The following is a 14,358-nucleotide window of genomic DNA, read 5'->3' as shown; positions in this document are numbered from 1 at the left end:
CCCCATCGAAGTACTAACCAGGCCCGACTCTGCTTAGCTTCTGAGATAAAACTCTGGCTTTTAGTCTGCGAAAAGAGAGTGAAAGTGAACTCCACTTTGAGATGGCTCTGGGATTGGGCCGACTGGGAGAATTGCTTGAAAAAAAGCTCTACACCCAATGAGCGGTCAGAACAAAGCCTCAAGACCCCTAGTCTTTTGCACAGAGTAAAAGACAAAGCAGCCATTGAATAGGGCCCGATTGTTCCTACCATGTCGGCCGAGGAGCGAGCGTCTCAACCAAGCAAAGCTCACCGTGGGGAAGGTGGCTATGCCAACTAGCCTGATGCACTGCTCCCGCAGTGTCAAATACTCGTACTCTGGTTTCTCTTCATAACGTACAAGTCTTTCGCCTTTTACTAAAGACTTCCGTGGAGAGCAACATTAATGAGTTGTTTCTATTTTTGGAAGGCTTTACCTTTGCGGGTGAAGTACTTGAGGTGGTTTAATCCACCTCAAGTACTTCATTTTATCAACTAAACCACCTGAAATGCCTAATTATATCAACTAAACCACCTGAAATGCTTAATTTTATCAACTAAACCACCTGAAATGCTTAATTTTATCAACTAAACCACCTGAAATGCTAAACTTTCTGAACTAAACCGCCTGAAATGCTTCATTTTATCAACTAAACCACCTGAAATGTTTCATTTTCATGATCTAAACCACCTCAAATGTTTCATTTTCATGATCTAAACCACCTCAAATGTTTCATTTTCATGATCTAAACCACGTCAAATACTTAACGAGCCAAAAATGCTAAAAAAAAAAAAAGCCCTGTTTTGGAGGCCTCATAACTCAGTCATACGACATCACAGAGACCTCATTCAAAGTTTATATGTGACAGGAGACTCTCAACTTTATAGGGGTTGTTCAAGATATTTCTATCAGGATTAATACCCATGGTTATAGGAGTGAAAAAGAAGGCACTTTTGCCTAAATGCCAGAAACTGCCCTATTTTGGAGTTGCCATAACTCAGCCATCCGACATCACAGAGACCTCATTCAAAGTTTATGTGACAAGAGACTCTCGACTTTAACTAAACTAAAAAAAATTTTTATTGGGCGGGCAGTAGATTGGCACCCATCAAATTTCTTTAGGAATTTTCTAGAAGATCAGAAAGATGAAGAAAAGCCGGATTGTCTCAACCAAGCAAAGCTCATCATGGGGAAGGTGGCTATGCCAACTAGCCTGATGCACTGCTCCCGCAGTGTCAACTACTCGTACTCTGGTTTCTCTTCATAACGTACAAGTCTTTTGCCTTTTACTAAAGACTTCCGTGGAGAGCAACATTAATGAGTTGTTTCTATTTTTGGAAGGCTTTACCTTTGCGGGTGAAGTACTTGAGGTGGTTTAATCCACCTCAAGTACTTCATTTTATCAACTAAACCACCTGAAATGCCTAATTTGATCAACTAAACCACCTGAAATGCTTTATTTTATCAACAAAACCACATCAAATGTTTCATTTTCATGGATTTAACCATCTCAAGTACTTCATTTTATCAACTAAACCACCTTAAAGCGGCAGTCGGCAACTTTTTTTTAAGTCATATTAGCTTGAACTGTCATGGGATTCTGGAAGTAGAATATTAAATAGTCTGTTTAGGAAAAATAACGAAATCTGTAGCTCCCTCTGAAGCCTGTAATCATGCTTACAAAAACCGAGCGCTCCCGGCTGTTTTTTAACCAATCAAGTTAGGGTGGAGGAATCCTACCTGTCAATCACAGCTTGTGCACACGCTGCTGAGCGTGAGTCTGCCCCAGCTTGTGTGCGCTCAAACTGGTGTGAACTCACGTGCACAACCTCGTCCACAGAGGGGGAGGGGTTTGGGGGGCGATTCGGAGCTTGTTAGAGGTTGGGGGAGGGACCTGAAAGTTGTATCAGTTCAAATTTTCCGACTTTAGACTCGGAATTTTGAAAACTTGCCGACTGCAGCTTTAAATGCTTAATTTTATTAACTAAACCACCTGAAATGCTTTATTTTATCATCTAGAAGATCAGAAAGATGAAGAAAAGCCGGACTGTTTTAATCTGCAAGCTTTTCAGATTCAGGTTAGCTGCTGGCATGGCACTGCAGACAGTTGAATTTGCTGCACCGTCCGGCCGAGTGAGGCACCTGGAAAAGAGGTGTCAGCCTCTGACAGTTCCAACTCATACTTACCTGGCAGGGGAGACACCATGATCAAGAAGGTGGTTCACCCAGGACGAGGCTCAGCCATTGCACACCGGCTGTACTGACCCTTGCGAATTCCCCAAATGTGGGAATCTCGACTGCATAATTTCTGGTAGTGGGGGACTGCGTTCGCGCTCTCCCCTGATTTGACTGTATAATGTGAATATCCCTTGGCAAGGCCCTCAGCTCGTACAAAGTGCAAAATCGGATTTAGACTTTAGGACAAATAAGGCATATTATTGGGTAAAAGATTTGTCAATCAAATCCATGGAGAGGGAGGGATGGGAAATCATGGGCATGCTGTACTATTGGTCAATTAGCTGTCAAAAGCTGCCAGGCCATGTGGTGAAGTTTTGTTTCAGGGTGAATCTAGGGAAATGTACAAAATACGACTTAAATGATCGTTTTATACAAGTGTTTTGTCTAATTGGGAGTGTTGGACATAGAATCGTGTTTTAATGCTTGCATTGCTGTCTATTGATCACTTCATTTGAGTGATTTATTAATTTTCACCCACCAGCTGGTACTTGGTATTGTATGAAAAAAAGAAAAAGGTGGTTAAAAAAAGACATGAGACTAATTGGTGTGGCTATTTTCAGAAACATGTGGATGTGAATGTAAACAAAACCTCTAAAGCTCTTATTTTTGTCTTTCCATACGTCGACCCGCTGGTTTGAGGCCTACATGGTGATGGAGACATTGATTATGGGGGAAATGACACACTGTTACCTCTGCAACATTGTCTATTAAGTCAATAAACTTTTTTTATTTCTTCACAGTTGTATGCTGTTCATGTGTTTATTATTACAGATGATGGTATATCATGAATGATTATAATTACTGGTAGGTTACATTATAATGAATAGATTGAAGGAGAACATTGAAAGTGTTGACTTGGAAATGACACAACACACTGCTACTGCGATTCAAGGCACTTTAAGGGCTGAAGTGCATTTATTCAAGTGCATTCTCATTTAGTAAACAAAGTTAAGACATGTATAGTGCACATTTTTCATGACAAGACATTTGAAATTAAGTGTGTGAGGGGGAGAGAGAGAGAGAGAGAGAGAGAGAGAGAGAGAGGGGGGGTGACGTGGAGGTGGAGGTGGAGGGAGAGTGTGTGTGTGTGAGACAGAGACAGACTGACTGACCAGGAGCAGTGGGCAGACAGGAGACAGAGCCATGTGCAACAGCAGATATGGGAACAAACAAGAAATCAAGTGTAAGTGAACAATAAAAATGAGAACTATATACATGTGCATGTAGGAGTGCAATCAGGAAACTATATACACAAACAACAACATAGGGACATCAAAGATAAGAGAAAAAAAAAGTTCAGACAAGTCAAGATCAGTCACTGGGCCTCAGTATCAGTCATTTACCAGCCGTTGATGTCACAGATGGGCCTCACCTTGTTGCCGTAGCCACAGCGGTACAGGAAAGCCTTCGGGTTGTCCTTGGCAGGGCAGCCGGGCTCGGTGCAGCGGACGCTGTAGCGCCACACACCAACTGGCCTCCAGAAGAAGACGCGGTGTCGGAAGAAACTGTCTGCCACGGGGACCGTGCTGCCATCCACCACACCGGGCATCTCGGGAGGGTGGAACCACATCTTTTCACTCTTCAGGATCTTCCTCCACCTCTTCCTGCCGTACATGTCAGAGAAGGGCCGCGGCTTCAGAAAGAGCCCCCTCTCCTCATCCTCCTTCAGCCACTTAATGTCTTGCTCGGGCAGCCCGCTGTCCTCAGCCTCCCAGGATTTGTGCCATCCTTCAAACAGGATGGCGTCTTCACCACCAACTGCCTCCTGTGACTGGCTCTCTGTAAATACAAAAAAACCCAAAACACATTGATTATAGTATATCCACACTGTGGAATGAGGCTTTTCATTACAGCAGCCCACTGGATGTGACATGCACGATCTGTGTGCTATTAGCCAGTAAACTAATACAACTTGTGTTAAATGAATATGTACCTTGTGTTTCGTAGGTGGACAGAGCCTCCACAAGCAGAGCGTCGTCTTCCCAGCTGGGGTCTGCTGAGCTGGCAGTGGTGGCTGATGGACGGGGCGCAAAGAAGGAGGGTACCGGTGAAGAGGTGGGCACAGCTGCACGGGGTGTTGGGGCAGCCGACTTGGAGGAGGCCTTCTTCTTCGGCTTCGTGGTGGAGGTGGGGGATGCTGCTGCTGCTGCTGGTGCTGAAGGGGGCTTTGTGGTGGAGGTAGGTGTGGCTGATGGACGAGCCTTGCTGGTGATGGAGGGAGGTGCAGGAGGAGGAGGTGATGGAGGGGCCTTGCTGGTGGTGGGTGGTGCTGCTGCTGCAGATGCTGCTGGGGGCTTGCTGGAGGAAGCAGACGCGGTGGAAGGAGTGGCTACACCCTGCTGAGGTATTAGGAGGAATATTACATTTCAGTTTTGCTGAATACATGAATCAGCACCTCCAAATCCGAGACCATGGTCTTCGACCGGAAAAGGGTGGAATGCCCTCTCCGGGTCGGGAATGAGATCCTTCCCCAAGTGGAGGAGTTCAAGTATCTCGGGGTCTTGTTCACGAGTGAGGGACGAATGGAACAGGAGATTGACAGACGGATCGGTGCGGCGTCTGCAGTGATGCGGGCTCTGCACCGGCCCGTCGTGGTGAAGAAGGAGCTGAGCCAGAAGGCGAAGCTCTCGATTTACCGGTCAATCTATGTTCCTACCCTCACCTATGGTCACGAGCTGTGGGTAGTGACCGAAAGAACGAGATCGCGAATACAAGCGGCCGAAATGAGTTTCCTCCGCAGGGTGTCTGGGCTCTCCCTTAGAGATAGGGTGAGAAGCTCGGTCATCCGGGAGAGGCTCGGAGTAGAACCGCTGCTCCTCCGCATCGAGAGGAGTCAGATGAGGTGGCTCGGGCATCTAGTGAGAATGCCTCCTGGACGCCTCCCCGGTGAGGTGTTCCGGGCCCGTCCCACTGGGAGGAGGCCCCGGGGAAGACCCAGGACACGTTGGAGAGACTATGTCTCTCGGCTGGCCTGGGAACGCCTCGGGGTCCCCCCAGAAGAGCTGGAGGAAGTGGCCGGGGACAGGGACGTCTGGGTCTCTTTGCTCAAGCTGCTGCCCCCGCGACCCGATCCCCGGACCAGCGGAAGATGATGGATGGATGGATGGATGGATGAATACATTTGTTATGTTATTCCTTTATACACATGTTCACCTGCACACATACCTCCTTGTCCAGAATGTACTTTCTGAACCTCTTGAGGGCCTTTGAATTGATGTCATCTTCCTTCATGATGAGCCACTGTGTCACCGACGTGTAGGCCTCCTGCGCCCTCTTCCTCTCAGCGTCGCTGCCAGCCTGAGGATCCGCCAGGAGCCTCTTGTGCAGGCTGTACCACTGCCACATCTCCAGGTAGGTGAACGACTTGAACCTCCCCTGTCCATAGATGGCCCGGTCCACATTCACCTCCAGGTGGCACGAGACGGTGGTGAAGAGGTGCGCGTACTTGACCAGCTGCTCCTTCAGCCACTCGTCGTTGATGGTCTTCTTCTTCTCAGGGTGCCTCATCTCCTTCATGTGGCGGTCGACGATGCTGAAATGGCATAGTAATGTAACATAGTGATACAGTACTATTAACTTATAACACTATTCACATGGCGATCACTTACTATTTGCAGTAGCCGACATCATTCTCGACCAGCCACTTGAAGCTCTTGCTGGTGTACTGGCCAAAGGTCATCACCAGCTGCCCCAGGACTTGCGCCTCAGTTGGAGAGGGTGTGACGATCTGGCATTTCTTCAAAGCTGTAGACAGATAAATAAGGGGGAACAAAATTAAAGTAATCATGTCTAGACAGTAGTGCAGTTGTAAGCACAGGGTTGTGCATGCACTCTTCTCACCTTCTTTGTAAGCCTTGTCTGAGTCTCTCAGCCTACTGTCCACTGTCTCACGGTCCCGTGCATGTGCCTTAAGGAAGTCCTTGGCCTCCTTGGTCATCCCAAGCACACACTGCTGCCTGTCCTTAGGGAAGCTTGTGTCCAGGATGGACAGCACAGGCATCAGAGGATCCATTTGCTTCTGTAAACACACACAGACAGACACACACACACACACACACACACACACAAACACACACACACACACAAAGCCTGCCTGTATAGTATAACCAGTTGTTTAGTTTACAAGTTATAGAGGGGAAAAAAGCACAGAGGCTGACAAGATTGCATTACTATAGTTATAAATCTGTATAACTATAGGATATTAATAGTAAATTGTTCCATGTAGTAATGGCATGAGACTAGTATAAAAGCTTTGTATTAGAATAGGATGCAAATTATTCAGAAATCTGTGTCACAACAGATGTTTCAACAAAAGACATGCAGAGAGAAAAATGCTTACAGCACCTGGTATTCCCAAGCGGTCTCCCATCCAAGTACTAACCAGGCCCGACCCTGCTTGGCTTCCGAGATCGGACGAGATCTGGCGTGTTCAGGGCGGTGTGGCCGTAAGCCACAGTCCTCGTGACAAATATGTGTTACATAGGTGCTGGAACCATACATGTTCTCTGTGTGTAGTTTGGTGTTCATGGTCATACAGAGAAACCAGGGAAGCTCAATCCCACGACGTGCTCATAAACTGCGTCTTTTCTAAAGATTATAGTTCCATTTTAGAAGTCAGAATACAATGGCTCCCTGAAACTACCACCATGTACAGCTGGTTTTGTTATTTCACAAGAGTTGGGAAGAGTGCACCGTTCCCGGCGGCACTGCAGTACCGGGTCGATGCGTGGAGTGAACGGAGCAAGCCCCTTTTTCAACCCCTGTGCCTAAAAATCCATTTAATATGTAGTCCTCATATAGAGGACGTATCAGATATTAAACTGATAAGAACAGATACTACACTTGATCTTAGCCAAAAGGCCGAGAAGCGATAACCCTCCACTGTTTCACGTCCGAGCGCCCTTCCTGGCACAATGCGCACTAGTGGCGGTGCTCTTTTTTTGCCTACAAAGCGTCACTTTGCACCTCCGCCCACCCGCTGCAGTGAGCACTCTTCAGCCGTTTCAGATGGTACAACTTTGCACTCCCGCCCGCTCCACTGAGCACCATTCAAACAACAACAATTTAGCGCTCCAGGCTTTGAACATGGGCACGGTCTCAAGAAATAAGGTGACTCTACTCCGAGAAGTCACTTGGCACAGCAAGAAGATTTCCTTTGCACAGACAGAATGGGCTTCAGCCGCAAAGGTAAAGCCTTCCAAAAATAGAAACAACTCATTAATGCTGCTCTCCACGGAAGTCTTTAGTAAAAGGCGAAAGACTTGTACGTTATGAAGAGAAACCAGAGTACGAGAATTTGACACTGCGGGAGCAGTGCATCAGGCTAGTTGGTATAGCCACCTTCCCCACGGTGAGCTTTGCTTGGTTGAGACGCTGGCTCCTCGGCCGACCAGGTAGGAACAATCGGGCCCTATTCAATGGCTGCTTTGTCTTTTACTCTGTGCAAAAGACTAGGGGTCTTGAGGCTTTGTTCTGACCGCCCATTGGGTGTAGAGGTTTTTTTCAAGCAATTCTCCCAGTCGGCCCAATCCCAGAGCCATCTCAAAGTGGAGTTCACTTTCACTCTCTTTCGCAGACTAAAAAGCCAGAGTTTTATCTCAGAAGCTAAGCAGAGTCGGGCCTGGTTAGTACTTGGATGGGGAGACCGCCTGGGAATACCAGGTGCTGTAAGCCTTTTGGCTTCTCCAGGCGCATGCAGTTTGACTGCGTCAAATGCAAAGGCAGTCCCTGTTTGACTTTTTGGAACTGCTCCTTTGTCAGGACAAAGTTAAATGTATGAGGATCAAAGGCAACCATGACCTGGGACACCTTAGCAGATCCAGGATCAGCAAGATGGATCACAGGGTGATCAACAGATGTTTCAACAAAAGACATGCAGAGAGAAGAGAAGAGAGAAAAATGCTTACAGCACCTGGTATTCCCAAGCGGTCTCCCATCCAAGTACTAACCAGGCCCGACCCTGCTTGGCTTCCGAGTTCGGACGAGATCGGGCGTGTTCAGGGCGGTGTGGCCGTAAGCCACAGTCCCCGTGACAAATATGTGTTACATAGGTGCTGGAACCATACGTTTCCCCTATTTTACCAGAGAGTTGGCTTGAGAGGCTGATGTTGAGCCTGCACGTCGACTTCCCTGATGTGATTGTTCTCTGCAGCTGAAAATGGGACTCTCAGATAACTTAGTGTGTGTCTGTCAAGCTCCTCTGTTCTCTGTGTGTAGTTTGGTGTTCATGGTCATACAGAGAAACCAGGGAAGCTCAATCCCACGACGTGCTCATAAACTGCGTCTTTTCTAAAGATTATAGTTCCATTTTAGAAGTCAGAATACAATGGCTCCCTGAAACTACCACCATGTACCGCTGGTTTTGTTATTTCACAAGAGTTGGGAAGAGTGCACCGTTCCCGGCGGCACTGCAGTACCGGGTCGATGCGTGGAGTGAACGGAGCAAGCCCCTTTTTCAACCCCTGTGCCTAAAAATCCATTTAATATGTAGTCCTCATATAGAGGACGTATCAGATATTAAACTGATAAGAACAGATTTTTTTTTTCTTTTGAAAAAATTTATTGACACTAATACATCACATTTTCATAAAAACTTCATTTTTAAGACATTTGTTTTACCTATGAATAAAAACATCAATAAATAAGTGTAATCTGTATAACCAGATTTAAAACAACAACAATAAAACGAGTTTTTCATGGGATATTACAGATAAAGTCAATGTCGTCTAATGTAAAAGCTACATGTGAATTAGTTCTCATGCGAGTAGCAGTTTGTATTGAGTGTCTTTAAAAAGGAGTGCATTAGTTAAAATGCTCTCTTCCAAGTCCATTTTTTGAGCAGGAGCGCAGTGAGTCCCTACCCAGGGAAACTCATTTCGCTCCCCCAAACAGTAGGTCTCTCGGGATCCTGTCGTGGAGCTCAGCGGAGATCCCCACCCTGTTGCTCCTTCCCACCTGCCACACCCGGAGAGCCAGGCCGTCGCTGCTTTGACCTTTTTGTGTGTAGCTCCGACTCCTTCATCCGAATGGGCACAGAGGCGATTCTTCTTTGTGGATGTGTCCTAGGCCCGCCGCCTGCAGCTCCGGCCGCTTTAGCCGCCGCTGCGGCCATCCGGATCACAGCCACGGGGGGGATCTGCATGCGCTTCCTCACCAGCAAGTTTCTGGAGGTCCACATGGCGTCTTTGATGGCGGCTAGAGTGAGCCACTGCTTGGCAAAGTCATTCTTTTTCATTTTTGTTTGGCTCACCCCATAGAGCACGAGTTGTGCTGTGAGGACCTCCCTTGCTGGCAAGTACGGGAATTGTAAGGAGCCGGCTGTTGCCCACTGGTCTGCAGCAGCGCTGCACTCCCAGAACAGGTGCCTCACCGACTCGGGCGCGCCACAACCAGGTCGCGGGCAGGTTGAGATCGCTGACATGCCCCGGGAGTGCATAACGGACCTGACTGGGAGGATCTCATGAGCCACCATCCACGACAGGTCCCGGAGTCTGTTTGGGAGAGCGGAATGGTTGACGTTGCACCAAACTGTTGAGGGCTCGCCGAACGCGAGCCCACGCACTGGACTCACTGGTTCCCGCTCCTGCACAACAGAAATCAAAGAGCGGTGGTTTGTTAAAACATGCAACTCCTCTGCCTCCAAGTTAAAATGCTTTAAGAACGTCTGGATAAAAGCATAGGATGGTGGCAGGCTAAAAGACACGGGCACTTTTAGGTCGGTGGGTAAAATCTTCAGTCTTCTGAGGTAAGAACCCATCCAGAATCGTGTCATTGCTTTAGTTTTGGGGTTTCCGGATGGGTCTGTGGCCTGTAGGATGTGCAGTGTAGTGTATCTGCTTCCTAAAAACAAATAAAAATCAGGCACTCCTTTTCCTCCTTTCTCTTTTTGTTTCTTCATTACATCTCTCCTCAGTCTTTCCCACTTGGAGCCCCATAGAAAGTAAAAAATGGCTCGGTCCAGGTCTAAAAGCACTTTTCTAGGTGGGATAAAAACAGAACTGATTAGTAAAAGCAAAGGTAAAATCACGGCTTTGATGATTAAAACCTTTCCTTCAATGGTCAGTCCTCTAAGTCCCCAGTATCCTAGTCTTTGCTTTACTTTCCCTACCACGTCTGGCCAGTTTGATGTCCCTCCCCCTTCCTTGTCAAAATTAATCCCCAGTATTTTCTGTTTTGTCTGGGTTATAGTCACGGGGAGTCCTGCAGTCTCAGTCGCTGTCCATGGTCCGTAAAATTGGGCTTGGGTCTTGTTTCTGTTTAGTTTTGCCCCAGAGGCCCGTCCATACCAGTCAGTCAAGTCCAGAGTCCTGTTGATGGATATTAGGTCTGTACATAAAATGTTTACGTCGTCCATATATAAAACACACTTTGTCGATAGTCCCCCGCTCCCCGGGACTCTCACCCCATTGATTCGGTGGTCCCTTCTCAAGCTCTGTGCCAGTGGTTCCACACAGATGATGTAGAGGAGGGCAGATAACGGACAACCCTGACGGACACCGCAGTGGATGTTTACTGCTTTTGTCAGATGCCCGTTAACAAGGAATTTGCTGGTAATGCCCCGGTACAGCAGACCCACCCAAGCTATAAACCTTTCTGGGAACCCCATTTTTTGCAGTACCTGGAAAAGTTACTGGTGCGAGACCCGATCAAAGGCTTTCTCAAAGTCTAAATTTAGGACTGCTAGCCGAATGTTTCTGTCTCTCGCATAACAGATGGTGTCTCGGATCAGTACGAGGCTGTCGGTTATCTTCCTCCCCGGGATGGCACAGGCTTGATCCGGGTGAATCAGGTCTTCTAAAAACAAGGACATACGTGAGGCTAAAAGTTTACTAAAAAGTTTACAGTCAAAGTTTAAAAGTGTAATCGGTCTCCAATTCTTCAAGTCAGTCTTGTCTTTTTTTTTGTGAAGAAGAGTCACTATCCCTGCTCTAAAACTGTCAGGAAGTCGCTCAAGTTGCTCAAATTCCATAAAAACAGTAAACAAGTCAGGTGCTAAAATATTCCAAAAGGTCAAATAAAATTCCAAGGGAAGTCCATCTTGTCCTGGGGACTTCCCTTTCTTAAAATTTGTAAAACATTTATTTAACTCTGAAATTGTGAAATCTTGGGTTAAAAGCACACTGTCTTTTACTGTTTTTTCTATGAAATTTAAAACTTCTGTCATGGTGTCCATTTCAACAGGTTTTTGTTCGTACAGTTCACGATAAAATTGTTCAACAGCTTGTTTAATTTCTTCCATTGAATCAACTGTGCACCCGTTCTCTTTTGTTAGCTTTAAAATGGCCCCCCCTTTATTCACAATTTTCTTAAAAAAATACCTTGTGCACTTCTCTCCTTCCTCTATTTCTCGTTCCCTGCTTCTTAAAATGACACCCTTACTTTTAATATCTGCTAAAATCGACATCTCTGTTTTCACTTGTTTGATTTCATCATTAAAATCCATCCCTTGTTGGTTTAATTTAAAATAGCGCTGTAGTCGCTTCTGCAGTCCCATCATGCGTCTGTTTTCCCTATTCTTTTTTCTCCTACCTGCCTGTCTAAAGAAAGTCTGGGTCTTTTCCTTCACCATTTCCCACCAGTGTGCACGTGTATCGTAAAAGTCTTGAAGGGTCTGCCACTCGTGGTACTGCTCCCGGTACTGACTAACTATTTCATTTTCTTCTAAAAGGGAGCAGTTTAGTTTCCACAGACCACTTCCGGAAGTCACACCCGAAGAGAGTGATAGGGTGCAGGAAAGCATCAGGTGATCAGAAAAGAAAACGGGGGTCAATCTAGCATCGGTTGGTGGGCAGTCCCGTGTAAAAAGGTAGTCTATACGAGAGGCTCTGGTGCCATCACCACTGAACCAGGTGAAGCCCTCCTCTCTGGGATGCATGGTCCTAAAACAGTCCTGAAGTTTAAAATCCTTGCATATGCCCTGTAATAAAACCGATGTTTTGTCAACTTTAAAAAATTCCCCTGCTCTTTTTCTGTCACTCCTGCTTAAAATACAGTTAAAAATCACCCCCTAAAACTAGTGGTGCCCTACCTAGCATGTGGGACTGCAGGTCTTCTAAAAGGTCATACCGGTCATTTTTTTCGTTAAAGCCATAAATATTTAAGAGGTTAAAATCTTGTCCCAGAAAAGTCAAATGTGCTAAAAGTGCCCGTCCGTCTCTCACCACAGTGCTGCCCTTCACCAGAACCTGAGGGTTTTTGATCAAAATGGCCACTCCGTCATTTTTGTTTTGGTTGGATCCACTCCACAATGATGTCTGTGGCCACATCTCCTCCCACTGTCTGTAGTGCTTTAAAAACGGTAGGCCGCATTCCTGTATTAAAAGAACATCTGACTTAAAAGAACTAAGAAAGGATAAAACACTCTGGGCTCTAACTTTCGACTTTACACTTCTCACATTAATAGTTGAGAGAGTGAGTGTCATGAGTATGGTTAAAAACAACAGGTATGACATCTTAAAAGACTAAATGAGGGTTAAAACATTTAAAATGTCTTAAAAGCAGTTATGTTATTTCTTGTGAACGGAGCTCTTCCTTCACTTCTACAGGTGAGAGGCGAGGGTGTTGAGCTCTATTCCCCGGTCGGACTCTGGGGGTTGGCCTCTGTTGCAAGGTTTTGTTAAACTTTGAGTCTCGAGGGGTTGATTGCAGAACTACATTTAAAAAAGAGACCTCATTTGGTGAATTGGAGGGGGAAGACTCTGGGCTCCTCCACAGATGAACTGTCTGAGGTAGTCCCAGCTCTTCCCCTCTTCTCTGAGACTATAGGAGAATCAGAGGACAATTCTGATGCAAGCCTCTTTGTTTGCTGGGCATCTGGGAGGGAGGCATCCTCGCTATCATCCTGTGATTGGACTTCTTCACATTCTGAACTAGCTCCGCCTTCTGCCTGCACCACCTCCTCCTCCTCCTCCTCTCCAGAACTCTCCATTGGTGGGGGTGTAGCAGGCCCCTCCCCCTCCTCGGCCTCACCTGACTGCTGTCCACCATTCAGGGATTTTGGCGGGAAGTTTGAATTTTCCAGCCCAGCTGTTTCAAGTAGCTTGTTAACTGCCTCGGTCTGCCCTCCATTTCCTTCTCGCGTTTTTTTGGATTTCAATTTGTTGGCAAAAGATTTTGGGCAATCTCTGAAGAGGTGGTTTGATTCTCCACAGAGATTGCACTTTCTGCCATTCGTACACTCTTCGAAGGTGTGACCGATTCCTCTACATTTGCCACAGAACACCTTCGTGCAGGCCTCCACCAGGTGCCCGTGCTCCCCACACTTGCGGCAGAGTTTGGGCTGTCCCTGGTAGTGGATGTAGCCTCTGTTTTCTCCCAAGACAATCATTTATGGGAGATGTCTCAGGCCCTGGAAGCCCTGGGGGTCTTGCCATTGTTGGATGGGGACCCTCCAGGCGCAGTTCCAGATGCCGTCGACATCCCTCACCTTCATTGCCTGGCCTTTAACAGTGCAGAATCTTCCCAACCATATACAGATATCTTCTGCGTTCACCATTTCATTGAACATTCTGACAATTACTGTCTTCAGAGTATTGTCAGTAAGTTTCTCAACAGTAAACGCAGAAAACTGGGCTTGCACATTACCAAATCTCATCCAAAACTCCTGCAGCAAAGCTGCAGTGCGAAAACTTACATCAAAACCTTTGTTAAAAGGCAATGACAGGATGCAATTCAAATCATCTGGCTTAAAGTTCAATATGTTTTGAATTAGCTTCCGAGAGAAGTCCAATCTGGACATCTCTATAAGCTTTCCTTCTTTTTCTTTAAATAAAAATCTAGCGCTGTGGTGCCTCCTCATGCCAGCATAGTTTGCCGACATGATGGAGGCACCACAAACAGTTTTTAAATAAAATGCTTAAAAGAACAATAATAAATATCACACTAAAAGCCCAATAAAAGAGTAAAAAGTGGATGAAAAGGTACTAAAAATGGATACTTACCTTCCTCTAAAAAAAACGGAACACCGACAATGACCCTGTTTCAGCTGAAACTCGTTCAAAAAGCAAAAACCTGAAAAAAAAAAAAAAAGGGTAATACAAGAAAATTTAAATACAAAGAACTCCAACTACAAAAGACTTGGAACACTTTGATCGAACGCAAAAA

General features: G+C 46.2%; 7 non-coding genes and 1 pseudogene across 7 annotated transcripts; 3 read left to right on the top strand and 5 right to left on the bottom strand.

The window, feature by feature from the left end:
* The first annotated feature begins 351 nt into the window (after positions 1 to 351).
* Positions 352 to 464, top strand: LOC142371001 (U5 spliceosomal RNA). Its single transcript, XR_012767946.1, has one exon. It is a non-coding gene; the product is annotated as a U5 spliceosomal RNA (small nuclear RNA).
* Positions 465 to 1,263: 799 nt separating this feature from the next.
* LOC142372025 (U5 spliceosomal RNA) lies at positions 1,264 to 1,376 on the top strand. The gene has a single exon (XR_012768174.1). It is a non-coding gene; the product is annotated as a U5 spliceosomal RNA (small nuclear RNA).
* An 821-nt stretch (positions 1,377 to 2,197) lies between these two features.
* LOC142402490 (U1 spliceosomal RNA) lies at positions 2,198 to 2,361 on the top strand. Its single transcript, XR_012773375.1, has one exon. It is a non-coding gene; the product is annotated as a U1 spliceosomal RNA (small nuclear RNA).
* Positions 2,362 to 6,588: 4,227 nt separating this feature from the next.
* Positions 6,589 to 6,707, bottom strand: LOC142400942 (5S ribosomal RNA). Its single transcript, XR_012773010.1, has one exon. It is a non-coding gene; the product is annotated as a 5S ribosomal RNA (ribosomal RNA).
* A 230-nt stretch (positions 6,708 to 6,937) lies between these two features.
* Positions 6,938 to 7,128, bottom strand: LOC142367796 (U2 spliceosomal RNA). The gene has a single exon (XR_012767178.1). It is a non-coding gene; the product is annotated as a U2 spliceosomal RNA (small nuclear RNA).
* A 305-nt stretch (positions 7,129 to 7,433) lies between these two features.
* LOC142370768 (U5 spliceosomal RNA) lies at positions 7,434 to 7,546 on the bottom strand. The gene has a single exon (XR_012767878.1). It is a non-coding gene; the product is annotated as a U5 spliceosomal RNA (small nuclear RNA).
* A 609-nt stretch (positions 7,547 to 8,155) lies between these two features.
* Positions 8,156 to 8,274, bottom strand: LOC142372568 (5S ribosomal RNA). Its single transcript, XR_012768273.1, has one exon. It is a non-coding gene; the product is annotated as a 5S ribosomal RNA (ribosomal RNA).
* A 364-nt stretch (positions 8,275 to 8,638) lies between these two features.
* Positions 8,639 to 8,818, bottom strand: LOC142370342 (U2 spliceosomal RNA; annotated as a pseudogene).
* Between the last annotated feature and the right edge of the window lie 5,540 nt (positions 8,819 to 14,358).

Source organism: Odontesthes bonariensis, chromosome 2 (genome assembly GCF_027942865.1).
Source record: "Odontesthes bonariensis isolate fOdoBon6 chromosome 2, fOdoBon6.hap1, whole genome shotgun sequence".
Taxonomy (NCBI): domain Eukaryota; kingdom Metazoa; phylum Chordata; class Actinopteri; order Atheriniformes; family Atherinopsidae; genus Odontesthes; species Odontesthes bonariensis.
The sequence above is the reverse complement of the archived record's forward strand: the minus strand, read 5'-3'. Positions and strand labels throughout refer to the sequence as shown.